The sequence below is a fragment of the Marmota marmota genome, unplaced genomic scaffold (assembly GCF_001458135.2).
Source record: "Marmota marmota marmota unplaced genomic scaffold, marMar, whole genome shotgun sequence".
Classification (NCBI taxonomy): Eukaryota; Metazoa; Chordata; class Mammalia; order Rodentia; family Sciuridae; genus Marmota; species Marmota marmota.
In genome coordinates, this window is record NW_025999842.1 from 30,689,157 (window position 1) to 30,703,509 (window position 14,353).

Here is a 14,353-nt window from a genome sequence, read left to right on the forward strand (position 1 = left end):
CCCCCGCCCCAATTAATCAAAACAGAGGTATGTTTGGCATTCAAAAAGATTAAAATGTATAATGTCTACAAAGTAAGTTAAGAATCTATAGATTAACATGAGTCTTTTAAAAAGGAATGAACTAGAAAAATCATCTTTGTTTTGAAAAATGCCACTAGGTTACTCCTACGAGAAAGAAAATCATGGAAACTGGCTGTGGGGAAATTTGGAAGGATGCTTTGCACTATCATTTGCAGGCAGTGTGTGTTGGTCTCACCAGCTGCCAGGACTGGAGGGAAACTGCTGAGGGGGCAGATATGGCCAAACCAAACATCTCCCTGTAATTAGAGTTGGCTGGGGGAAAATGGCAGAAGAGGATAGGAATATGTGGCCTCAGATTTGGGGGCGGGCGAGAATGCTGACTAGGTTTCTGAGAGACTTAAATTGAAGAACCTAGCTAGATTCAACCTTGGACTCTGTCTTCCCATCTGCTATGCTGCCCAGGGAAGAAGCCAGCACCGAGCACCTGAAACGTGGCCTATCCAAACGGAGATATGCTGTAAGTGCAAAGTACACTGGATTTCAAAGACACGACACAAAAATACTTCAATACTTTTTATTACTAATTGCATGGGCAAAGTAATAATATTTTGAATACATAATGGGTTAGTTAGAATATTTTATACAAATCAATTTCACTGGTTTCTTTACTTCCTTTCTACATGGCTCTAGGAAACCTGACCCATGCTCCTTGCCTTCGATTTGCACTGGACATGTGCTGATGTAGACCTTTGTTTCTATGCTTGTTAAAATGTGAGTGGTGGTGAAGATCTGGGTGATAGGGGGTTCAGATGGGAAGGAACACTGGAGTGACATGCCAGGGCAAAATGTGATGGTTACTACTTGTTGCCTGAGACCTTCAGCTTTAGGGAGTGTGAGGAGAAATTCTAAGAGACTCAGGTTAGTCAGGTCTGTCCTGAGTACCACTCCACCTCTCTGTACCTCAGGTGACCAATCTGCAAATGGGAGGGAAGGATCAAATTCTTGTTGGAAGTCAAACAACAACAAGTGCTGGCGAGGATGTGGGGAAAAGGGTACACTTGTACATTNAAAAAAAGAATAACAGAAAGAAAAAAAAAAAATTCTTGTTGAATGCCGGGCACAGTAGCATGCCTTGTAATCCCATCAGCACAGGAGGCTGAGGCAAGAGGATTGTGAGTTCAAAGCCAGCCTCAGCAATTTACAGAGGCCCTAAGCAACTAATCAAGACTCTGTCTCTAAATAAAATATAAAAAAGGGCTTGGGGATGTGGCTCAGTGGTTAAGTGCCCCTGGGTTCAGTCCCTGATACTAAATAAATAAATAAGTAAATAATAAAAAGTCTTGCTGAATGAAATAAAATCTGAGAAGCTCTATGTCTGCGTTGTTGCCATCACTCCAAATTTGTGTGATTCTTACAAAAACCAGTAGAATGAACCTCATAGCTCTTTGTCTTCAGCCAGGACCCATCCTGAAGAGCCTCACTATTTATCTGTTAGTTGTCCTTCAGCTCCTTTTGTGAGAACAAACTTATGGATTCCCTGGTGGTGTGTCAACATAGGTACAGATACACACAAGGAACAAGTGCAAGATGAATAAAAGAAGCTTCGTGTCCCTCTTAGGGACTCAAGACAATTCGAAAAAAAAAAAACAAAAAAAAACTCCTGTGGATGATATTCAGAGGAAATGTATTTGTTTTCTTTCAACTCTACATAAGAAATATCTATGATTTTGCTGTTAATCTGTCAATCATGGACATCTAAGACTTTGATTTAAATAAATCTAATATTTTAGATTAGTAAATGATCCAGTTCAATAAGAATTCCGGGAAACCCAACTCTTCCCTTCTTCAAAAATCAAACAACCTGCAAATTGAAACAGTATCACTTCTCAAGCACATTAGTTTCCTAAGCGTAAAAGAAGACTGTAAAAACCAAATAAATATGCCAACAACGCACGATGAATTTCTTTTTTATACAAAGCTTGACTCTAGGCTGCCTCAGCCAGTAGCAGGGCTGGTGGGGAAAACTGGCGACTCAGCTGATGAGCTTTAGAATGTGCAAATTAGTCGCCTACAATAAAAAGCCAGGGTGGGTAATGTACAGATCCAGCCCACTCATCTGAGGTTAGCAGCACCTGTTCCTTTTTGATGTGGGTGGCTTGTGTTTCTTCAGCCACACAGCCCCTTCCTGGATGACTCTCTTGTATAGCAACCTACCCAGTCAGGCAGTCTGAAGCAAGAAACACAGGGTGGGAGGCATAGCCAGATAGAACTGTAGGGAACACGGAAAAAAATGAAAAACCCTGGCTTTGGGACTGACCCATCTGGCTTAATTTTAGTTCCACCACAGGGGCTGAGTGACCTTGGGCAAGTTGCTTCACTAGTCTGAGCAGTTATTTATATGGGAAAAGCTAAAGAAGTTCTACTTGCATCAGGAAACTGTGTGGTACCTGGTGAGTAGTAAGTGCTCTGCTAAAGTTATTTCTTCTTATGCCAAAGGCAAGAAGTAAAAATGTTTGGCATAATCTATTATTATAGCAAACCTCAGCTGACTACCAAGGAAGTGGTAAAAAAAAATTATTGCAAATACATGAAGGCCTAGATCATACACTACAAAAAATTCAGGAAAGGAAAACAAAGAGAAACAATATCAGACATTGTCCTAAAATAATAAGAGATCCAGGCCAAGATTATCCATGGCTACTCAAACCACTGGATGAAGGGGAGGTCAAAACAGGATGTTCACAAAGGACCCTGTATCAGCCTACATGTGGCTTACTAATAACTCAAAGTGGACCTTGACTTGGTTAGATCTGGTTACTGTTTTACTGGAGGCTTCAAACTTATCATGGAGGGTGGTGGGTCAAGGTGATATCACCTGTCTCATGATGTAATGCATTATCTAGCATAGGACATCACTTATAAAATATTCATGTCAAAAGATGTGTACCCTCCATCTAATAATAAGACTCTACACAAAATGCTTTTCAGGAAGAGAGGAACAAGTTAGATGACACTATGAAGAAACAAACCCAGAGTGTAGGACATTCTACCCCATAACCAGCCTGGACTCTTTGAAAAGTCATTTAAGGGTTGGGGACATAGCTCAGAAGTAAAGCACTTGCCCTCCAAAAAATCCATACAACAACAACAATAGCAGCAGCAACTGTGAAAAGCAAAAACAAAACAAAACAACAAGAACAAAACAACATTAAAAAAGAAAAAAGCCATACATTGTTTTACAGGATAAAAGAAAAGCTGTCAACCATATGAATCAAATGAATTCAATTAGATACTAGATTTTGGGGTGAGGGACTGAGCTATAAAAGATAGTTTGGGATAGGTGGGGAGATGTGAATATGATATTATATAATATCATGGAATGATTATTAAAATTCCTAGATGTGATAATAGTACATGGTAACTATGTAGAGGTGAAATGTCAAGATATTTGCTGCTTCCAATTGGTTCGGCAAAAATTTATAAAATATGTATGATTTTTATTTAGAATTTTAAGAATGACAAATTTTATGAATGAATGGTAAATTGAGGTAAACGACTTTAGGTATTTGATTTACACTTCTTCCAACAAGTAGGTTTGAAATTTTTCACAATGAAAAGCCAGGGGAAAAGTGGAAGAGAAAGAAAACAAAACATCACCATGTGTGCACATGTATACACACACACACACACAGGCAGAGAAAAAGGAAAATAAGATCAGATAATATCACCACCTCCCTCTTTGAGAAGACCCTTGACATTGATATTCAGGTCGGCTTCCTTGAATGCCTTCTCATTCAATATGGTTTTATTTTTTTACCAACTTTAATAAATTTCATGTGCACTCATTCAAACTGACATATCCACTGTCTTGGTTTTTTTGTTGGTTGACATTGAAACCAAATTTTAAGCTTCTGTAGAGACTACCAGGTAGGCATGAAGGCTAAAATAACAAATAAAAAGCTCCTGAAATTGATACCTACTTGCCTATCAGAGTGGTTTTAAGCTGGCAAGACTGGATCAAAGGTGGTGGGTGGACCATCCTATTGGATTCTGATATTTTCCAAAGACAGAAGCTCCCTCTCACCTGCCCTGGGCATTGATGGAGGAAGAACAGGTAGAGGGGGCTAGTCAGCCAGGCCACTGAGGTTTCTAGAATCTGTTCCTGTGTGCAGCATGCTGCGCCTGAGTTCTGTTGCACAGAGCAACGATGGCATAACCTGCCGAACAGCTACTGAATTCAATTTTTAGAGTTCCCAAAGAGGCAGGACTGTGATGACTTTAACACAGAGAGGGCTAGCTACAAAGGATCTGGATTCAGATAGCGTGGGTGTGAGTCTGGCTCTGCTGCATATTAACTGAACAAGCTCAGAGCTGTGTTTCTCAGTGGGTGTGCTGTGGATGCTGCCAGGGACAACTCTTCACAGGACAGAACTGTCCCAGGCACTGCAGGACCATCCCTGCCCTACTCTCTCTAGGACCAAAGGCTAAGAGTGCCTCCCAGTCCTTGAGAGTAGCACATGCACACACTCCAGAAAGCCCCCTGCCTTTGACACAGGCTAAATTCTCATCCTCAGATTTATCTGGTGATAATTTCAGCTCTACCATCTAAGAAGTGTTTGGGGAGGATCAGATTGCTGCAGCTCTTTATAAACTTAAATTAGCTATACAAATGATATGCTTTTATGCATCCACAAGGCAGTCTGCACTTAAAGGCAGGGCTGTGGGGTGGGCCAACCACCTGGATTCCAGGTGGGATCTATTACAGTCTTGTCAATCTAACCAGACACTAGAATGCATGATAGCTATTTACTCTGAAAATGTTTTCCCGTGATAAGTGGGAAATTTTGGCTTATGAGTGTTGCTACAGATTAAAACCACACCACAGTGTGAGTTTTACAGTGAAAGCAGATGGCAAAGACACAGGCTACTGTAGCAGATGAGCAGCATGGCTTCCTCAAAGTGGCTTCACAGAATCTGGTTTAGGATGTCACCCAAACTGGCCGGGAATGGAAATGACACCTCTCTTGGCGAGCAAGTGATGAGAGGATTGTGGGATGACGTCAGGGATGGGGACTACAAAGTGCCACAGAAGATGACACCCCACCCTCCTACGATCAGGTCTGATTTTCAAAATAATGTACTTTAGAGATGTCTGTTTTAAACTTTTGAACAATGCTTTGGAAAGGGAATCTTGGAGGCGGGGCAGACTAGCACTCTGCCTCTGGTGGGCTGTAAGCTCTGAAACTGAGATGGGATAATGGAGCTGGGGTCTTCACAATTTAGTGCCTGAGAATCCCCTAGAGAGTCTATCAGCATGAAGACTACCCACTTTGGGTGTCTGTGAACCTGGGGTGGCCTGGGGCTATGGAACCCAGGGCTTTACGTATGCTAAGTGCATGCTCTACCACTCAGCAGTGCCCTCTCCCCTGGCTGCACTTTAAAACCAGCTGTTTGGGTGATTTGGACACAGGAAGCCACAGACTGCTCCTCTCTAGAGACTTCTCTGGTGGAAGGCAGCCTTCAGCTCTCTTCAGGGTTCACTCTTGCTCTCATTTCATGGCCTTAAATAACTCAGAATTTAGGTAAAAGTGCTTCTTTGCTTTTAGGCCTGGGCATTACAGAATTGCTTGTTTTTACTCTTTCTCTTTGCTCCTCCCCGCCACTGTGTAAATGAGAAGGTACTTTCATTGTGCTGATCTGATTTCTCCTGTATCATTCACTTTTAAATGAGGTCTAGGAAATGCTGACCAGACAGGAAGCTCTGACCTCTCCTTTAAGGCTCAAAGCCTCAGGTATTAACAGAGAAATGATGGAGGCCACAGAAGGCTGGGACCAAGGAGGCAGAATGGGCACACATCTGGAAGAGAAAGAAGTGAAAGCAGATGCCTACTCCAGGTCAGAAGCCAGCGGGAAGGAGGAGTGAAATGGCCCACGAGGATTATGGGGGGGGGATGGTGGTATGTGGGGTCAGAGGGGCGCTGGGCACAGAGTGATGGATGGATAGCTTCTCCACAGATCCAACAGTATTTAGTGCCAACACAGTGTTTTTTATAACCTCACTCAACTCTGTTTACCAATTCAACTTTGGTAAATTTCATTCATCTTCAAAACAGTCGGCTGATAATGTCAAGTCCCTAAATCTATGGGCTTGGCCATTTGAAATGAGATCTTTTATCCTTCTCTGGCTTTCCAGAATACATGTTCATTGCATTCTTGCAAGAAGAAAGACTACCCATAAAAGAAAAATTAAGGGGCATAAAGTCAAAAGAATATCATACCAAAGCTTTTGGTAAGAAAATATTTATGTCCACAGTACTTGCCACACCCTTTCTGGGAAGATATTACTGGCCTAGAAGCTGGGTTAGTGTATCCCAAAATACACCTCACAAAAAGCACAGTTACCCTCCCAAAATAGGCCCTATAATTAAGTGAAGTCTTTTCAAGTGGATTGTTCTATATCACAACTTGACATATGTTGCTTTAATCTCTCTGCTTCAGCAAATGTAGCCATATTGGGCTACAAAAGCTCTCAGCAACTCACATTTAAGCCAGATTGTGGTGTCACTAGCAAACTGATGCAAATAAACAGTCCTGGGTACCAAAATACTCAATCTCAATCATCTGTAATGAGATCTCTCTGCTCCCTAAGCACATTTTGATCACAACAGAATTGCTACCCTTGATTCAAAAGAACGAACAGCCCAGACTGAAGTACGGTTTCATCTCTGAGGTCACCTGAAGACAAACACATCTGAGCAGGCTGGGGCTGAAATTGAAAGCACGAGACTTCTTTTGTGGAAACGCTGGGCTCATGCTATGTGAGTCTCACTTTTATGTGTAGGGACCAGCATTCAGTATGAGCCACTGGAGGCCCATCGTCTGGATTTATTTAGGTCAGTTTTTGCTTGGAGTCAAGGGTAACAGATGAGGTAACTTCTCTGGAGCCCTTTCAGCCTTCTGAATCCTGAACCAATTTGTTTTTTACATATTACGTATAATTACATGCGTGTTCAAATATTTAAATTTGTAAAGATTTAAAGAAATGAGTACTTCAGACATTTACATTTTGTTACTGCTTCTAGTATGAGTTTCTCAAGTTCAGCACTGTTGACATTTGAGGTTGGGTCGTCCTGTGTGTGTGTGTGTTGCTGTCCTGAACATTGTAGGGCATTTAGCATATCCTGCCCTCTGGACTCCATTAGCATACCCTCCTTCCCCTCAGTTGGGGCTTGATACTACCAAATGTCTTCTGGGAGGGTGAAACTGACCCCGCTCCAGAATCACTGCTCACTCTCTATTTATGTGTTTATATCTCACCCCCTGGCATGGCTGAGAGAACAAAGGTCTGGGTTTTTGGAGGTGACCACAAGTTAGTTTTAAGAATCTCAAACCTCCCCTGACTCACAATGAAGAATTGGGATCTGTGACACTCTATCTCCTCACGAGATTTATAAACAGCACTGCTGATGTCTCCAAATAAGGGAGCCAGGACCTGGCTTCATTTTAGTCAGAACTGGGATGAGGACGGATTTGCTATCACCTAGCTCCTGGAAGTGACCCTCTCTGCTTTCTGGATATCCATTCTTAGAAGAGGGTTCAACAGAAACCCTCACTGACCCACTTCTAGGTAGTGACAGACAACAAGGGTTAGGGTTGGGTATCTGTTAACATCATCTACAGAGGCCATGCTTCTGGGCCAGATCCCATCAGGGGCAGCACTTCAAGTGCTGGGCATATGTACAGGAGGGACAAGGCTCTCCTCAAGGAGTTCTGCAGGGCAGGGAAGGATATGAAAGAGTCCTAGAGTGGGGGATGGGAAGTTCAGCCCAGAGAAGAGAAGGTGAATGAGGAAGGAGAGTATCTAAATATCTGGAGAGCTGACATGTGGGAGAGTGAGTGGACTTCCTTAGAAGGTGACTAAGAGCAGAAGATGACTCAATAAATATTTACAAATTTATCACATCCCTTCCATGTGCTAGGCACTGGGACGACAGAAAGGAATAAGTCCAAATCCCTGTCCCATGAGCACATATTAGAGTCCTAAAAACTAGATTGTTTTTCTTTCCGCCCATTTTTACCTTGCCTCCTTTCCATCCCTCTCTTTCTTTTTTAAAAAGTTGAGATAATTGTCCAGTTGTTTGTCTAACTGCTCATTTTTTCCATTTTAACAATTAAGGTTTAACTTACAGCAAAATTCACCCTTTCTAGTGAGTTCAGTCCTGTGGGTTTTCACAAAAGCATGTAACTATACACGTACTGCTATAATTAAGCTATGGAACACGTTTATCCCCTCCCCCACAATTTCTCTGAATCCCCTAATTGTTTATTTATTATTTTATTTTCTTATTGAGACAGAACCTTTGTATATCTACATGGGGTTCAGTATAGTGACTTGATCCACGTATGCAATGCGTAATGACCAAATCAGGGTAATAAGCACTTCTATCTCCTCAAATATTAGTCACCTCTTGGCGACTCTTGTACTTTTCAAGATATTTTGAAATATGTGATAGAGTGTTGTAACCAACAGTTCCCCTACCAGGGTTCAGAAAGCCAGAGTTAATTTCTCCTCTCTGTGTTGGTGCCCTAGCAAGCTGCCTTAAGCAATAGCAAGTTCCTTATCTCTAAGAAAATTTGAATTCCCCTGTCAGGGATTTTGTAGAAGAGACTTTTGGTAATTGGGAGGTTGGAGCAGACACTGCCTGAGGCCATATCCATCTTTTTGATTCCATGAAACTGCAGCAGAGTCACCGATAGACATATGATCTTCAATATCATCAGTCCATCTGCAATTATGGGGTAAAGATCTTCATCTCCAAACCAAATACTTCTAGTCAAAACTCAAAAATTTTAGTTCAATAATTGGATCTCTGAGAAGCTACCCAATAAGCATAGGCAAAAAAAAAAAAAAAATCCAAAGGAAGTTTTGGAAATTAAAGCCTAAAAATATGGTATTACCATACTTATTAAGGGTACTATCTACCCTTAAGCCCTCTTTCTCTTACTGTTAATGTGTTTCAAAATAACATCAACTCCAAACTCAAATAAAGCTCAAACAATGTGACTTCATTTACTTGCAAAGGTGGCAGGAAGGGAAGTTCAATTAGCCCAGCCTGTCTAAGAATGGATTGCCAAGGTTACAAAAGATGGTAAATGCCACAGAGGTTATGGAATGAATGATGGAAGGGGTTGTGGTGAACAGCTGTGCGGTGCCCTGTGACATCAAATGGGTGTGACCAACCCATCCCAGCAGCCCTCCTGCTGGAAGATGCCTTTTGGTGGCTTATTGTCAGTGACAAATGTCCAGTCTCCAACAAGGCTGGACATGAAAATGACAGCTTTATTGAGCAGCTACCATGCCCCAGTACTACCAATCTCATTTTATTCTCACAGCCACCCAATGGGGTAGGTAGCATTGGAGGCCTCTTTTTTAAGAAGAGGAAAATAAAACTCAGAAAAGTTATATAACAACCAGTAGGTGCAGAACTTGAATTTTAACTTAGGTCTCCTGACCTTAAAGACTGTCCTTTTTATTACTACTAGCATGGTCTGGGTGGTTGCTAGGTTTAACATTCTTGGTCTCTTGGGCCACTGAACGCCAGTCTGTGGCAAGCTCACAGGCATGTTGGGTCCTTAAATTCTTTAATTTACCATTCCTCATGCAGCTAGCGGTCTGCTTCTCCTTCATTTCAACATATAGGTAATAAGGATTTTTCTGCTTCAGAAACTATCTAATTCTTTTGGTGTACAAGTTGATTATCATGTTATACAGCTGGCTTAGAACATAAACTAAGCTGTCATGGTGTTCTTTATCCTGTGCCCAGAAGCTTTCCTAAATCGAGACTTGCTGCATTTCAGAAAAAAACCCATATTGCTTAATAACATTAGTAATAACTACGGGGAAAACACCATACTGTCAGAAAACATCAATTCAGCATTGCATTTAATTATAAAATTCCTTTCTAAGTTTAGTGCAGATTTAGAAGATGCAGAGAACAGGGCAACGACTTTCCTTCATGGGCACCATTTTATAACAGAAGGTACTAGAAATAAATGCAGCATCACTTACCAAAATTTCCGCCAACTATCACAAACTTTATATACACCACATGTCTTCTAAAACAGCGGCAGGACTGATTCTGAAAAACAATACAAATAAATAAATAAATAACCACTCAATAGGCATAATTTAAAGTACATTGTCTTTCTGGAAAAGTTGATCTCTTTCCTTTGTTTTGGGCACCCATCAATTTACCAAACTTCTCCTACTGGTTTCCTCTTTGTTTTTCACAGGAAGATGAAACCAATTACCTCAGTACATGCTACTATAAACCTGGATAATGAAATAAATCAGAAACTCTATTCACAAGTAGTTGAAATTGGGGGCTGGGGTTGTGGCTCAGTGGTAGAGCGTGTTTGCATAGCATGTGTGAGGCTCTGAGTTCAATCCTCAGTACCACGTAAAAATGGATAAATAAAATAAAGCTATAAAAAACCGAAATTGTTGAATTTTTAACCCCTTAAAATAATCAAAGATAAGAGAACAATGGAAAAAAAATATCTAAAGTGGAACTCATAGCAAATTTCAACTAAAGCAATCTTATCCCCCTCAACTGTCCCTTCTTCCCAGCTACCTGAGAGATCCTGAGCAATTTTCCTAACCAATTTTTTTTTTTAGACTTCATTTTACTATCTGCAAAAGAGGGATCATTGTACTAACCTCTAAGGGTTGCCATGAGGATTCAATGACATAGATTTACAGACAGAAATGACACTTCAGAAAGGCTTAACACAGCATCTGGCACACTGTGAGCACTCAGTAAACAGGCTCAGAACATAGCGTGGCCTTCCTCATGTCTGGTGCGAACCAAGGCCCAAATATGCTGCTGGAATTCCACTGCAGTGCTGGGACTGGCTGCTGCTCTCCTTCTCATCACAATACCCCATCTGGTGTACATCACACCTTGCAGAAACCAGTCCCTGGGCCACTGGTCCCTCCCTTCCCATCTACCTCTGCAGCTCTGCAAGGCATTCTTGGCAGACACACCTTCTGGCTCCCCTACTAGTTTCCTCTTTTTACCTGCATGACACAAGCATGATATCCATGCCTTTTTGGAGACTGGAGTCCAGCAGCTGTCCCCAGCACTCTCAAGCTCATCCCAGTTTGACTCCCACATGTTCCCACCAGACATTGCAGCTCCAGGTACCTGTCCTGCCCTGGGCTTCTAGCTGGCCAGTCCCTTCTCCAAGGGCTGATGGGAGGATGCCCAGCTATTTTCTAAGGCAGGGACGCTTTTTACTTTTTTTGTACCATGACATTCTACAGACACGTTTTTCAAAATAATGTTTTTTAAATGATTGAAATTAATACATGAAATGCACAGTATTCAAAAATAAGCTGTGCATTGATTTATAGTTATCAAAATTGAAATGAGTTTTTTTTCAATGTTTGAATAATTTTCAGAGAAACTCTAATAACTACTGTGATTTTGAAATATCCTTAAACAATAAATGATGTTTCAGGATACTGCAACTGTAATATAATATAAAAATATTCCTAAGTTCTATTTGGAATAGAACTTAGCTAAGGCTGGAAGCTATGGCTGCTTCCATAATAATAGGAAATGTTAGATTTCAGTTAAGGGTTAATGCAAATTATGATTTTTCTTCCCATATAAGTTCACAGACCCCTTAAAATGATTCATGGACTTCATTCTGGTCACCATCTAAAAGGTCTTTCTCTTTACCTTTTCTACCTTGATTTTTCTAATTCGGTATTATCTTAATTCTCTTTTGTTTTTCTTCTTAACACTACTGTGTTATTTGATATATAAATGTACTTCCTGTACTTCATATTTTAAGTTGTAAGCTCTGTAATTTGTAAGAAAAGGCCCTTTTTATTCCATATTTTCAGTCCTCCTGTGGCTAATAATGCCCTGCCCTGTAGCAGGCACAATAGTGAGGTGTTCACCAGGAATGTCTGAATGAATCAGTTTATAAGAGTGTAATCCTGTGTGTCCTACATGTGCTTGGCTAATATTAATATTATCTCTCTTTGGCAATCTATGAGGTCCTACATATATAGGTGAATACTATACTTAAATCATAAATGACTGAAATTAGGAAATGAAATGTTCTTTCTGTTCAGAGAGGGAAATGCTTAGTCTGTGCTGTGCTACAGGTACCTGATACATGGGTACCTATGTGACATAGATGATATCCATGCCTTTTTGGAGACTGGAGTCCAGCAGCTGTCCCCAGCTAGCCCAGAGTAGCTGAGGATCTCTTACTCTTCCATAACCTCTACACAGATAAGAACTGTCAGTGATTCCCACAAGAGGATCCAAGTTGGTGAGGCCAGGTAGAGTTGCCTGGCACCCACCAGAGACCAGACCAAGACCCAGTTTTTCTATTAGTTTCACAGATGTGAGCCTGTAGTTGTGGAGCTGGTGGAGTGAATAGTAGAAAGGATGAAATTCTATCTCTCCTCCAAGTATCCTTGTGAATGATGCTGTCTTTGCCTATGAGATCAGAGACAGCAGCCACCAAAGTGATTGCCTCAGGAATTTCTGCTCCATCCTTGGTCCCCACTGAGTCTGTGATGGACCAGCCTCAGGATGTTCACAGGACTAGCCTCAGTCTTCTGAGTCTTTTTCCTGAATAGCTGCAGCTTGGGATTCCTGTGTATTTTGTCAATCAACCAATCAATCAAACAAACAACAGAATAATTCTTCCTTTTCAAATGAAGAGAGCATAATGATTTTCTCCACTGAAAACCACTCATCAGGGCATTGTGACCACTTGCTTTGGCAGAAATTCACAATTGGCAGCATCTTTCACTCCAGACATCATGTCAAGTGACTCTTAGGGTGAGTGGGAGTACATACTCCCTCCCCAATAATGACAAAGACTGATGAGCTCAGAGAACAAAGGCTGGACTTGGCACAGCCTTTTTATACTGAAGGACGTGTAGATGCAGTTCATCCGAATTTCTTTTTTTTTTTTTTTTTGAGATATGTGGTATTAATTATCAATAAAAATAACTGATAACAAAGAGGGTGGCAGGGTGGCATGACTGATTTGTCCTCTGTTTCTAGAATTACAATGTATGCATCATCATTGATGAGTAATAACATTTTTATGGGTGCTCCCATACAACATGTATCCCGGTGTGCCCTTTTGTTTCTGATACATATCACAGACTGATGCATGACGTGTGGCTCCTGGTTTAAAGGTGCAATTTTTATTACACACTGGGAATAAGTATCTCTACTATAGTCTCATCTCCATGGGGTCACTGCCTCTCCCTTTTTCCTAACAGCATTTCTCCAGCCTCAGTGTCTCATGGGCAGGTGACAGCACTCTTAGCTGGGCGATGGGGACTCAATAGTCCACAGTTTTGGAGTATGCCAATCAATAGCATTAGCATCACTCATGAGGTCCTTAAAAATGGCAGTTCCAAGGACCCACCCAAACCAACCCAGTCACCATCTATCTTACAAGATTCCCCAGGTGATCTGTGTGTATGAAGTTTGAATGGTCCTGATCCAAGGGAAACCCATTCTCTTGCCCTTGATTGGTTCAAGGATAAGCCATTGAGACATGACAAATATTTTACCCGGAGCTTCTCACTTTTTGGGAGAAAGTCCTTGCTCCTGAATTGTGTTGATATGATGTCTAGAATATCTATAACTAACTGCTTCAGCTTATGGATAGAGCTGGTTAGAGACAAGAAAAACACAGGGAAACAGAGTGCAGGTTATTGCATTGGTCAACCCTGAGGCCTGTGGTATCTCTGAGTTTACAAGAAATTTCTTATTGTTCCGGCCTCCTTGAGTTGGGTTTTCAATTATTTGCAGATGGAAAACTTTCAGTTCCCAATAAAGCATGATGAAAGGAATAGAATGCCAAGGCCCTGGGCTCAGCCACACGCTGAAGAGTCAGATAAGGCAATGCATGCAGAGACCAGGGCAACAGTTCAGAGACTCAATTTGTTCAGGAAACTGACCCAGTCTTATTTCTGGTCAGTTCTGTCAGCCATAGATCTTTTGCACATTTCCCAAAGCCCTCTAAATCTGCTGTTCTCAATGATCAACCAGAGGAAATGCTGATCATGTTCCAAAGTATTTTAACCAGGGGAGCCAACAGTTGTCTTCCCAAGAAGTCACATGGATGTCATTTCCTGCAAGGACAATGGGAGACTAATTGCTGGGCCTCAGCCTCCAATAGGGAAGACAACCTGTGAAATGTGATTACTTTAGGGTAAATAAGGAAGAGCTCAAGGCTCTCAGAAGCCATTTTTGGATCTGCTCCAATTACTTGGGGAAAGGGG

The 14,353-nt window shown here is 41.4% G+C and overlaps 1 protein-coding gene across 3 annotated transcripts in view; it reads right to left on the reverse strand.

Moving 5' to 3' along the window:
* The window catches only part of Fyn (FYN proto-oncogene, Src family tyrosine kinase), a 202,281-nt gene that overhangs the window by 106,860 nt on the left and 81,068 nt on the right, over nt 1-14,353 (reverse strand). For all 3 annotated transcript variants that reach the window (XM_048790209.1, XM_015500326.2, XM_015500317.2), the window contains one exon: nt 10,091-10,160. The gene's annotated coding sequence lies outside the window, so the exon portion shown is untranslated. The remainder of the gene's footprint in view (nt 1-10,090; nt 10,161-14,353) is intronic.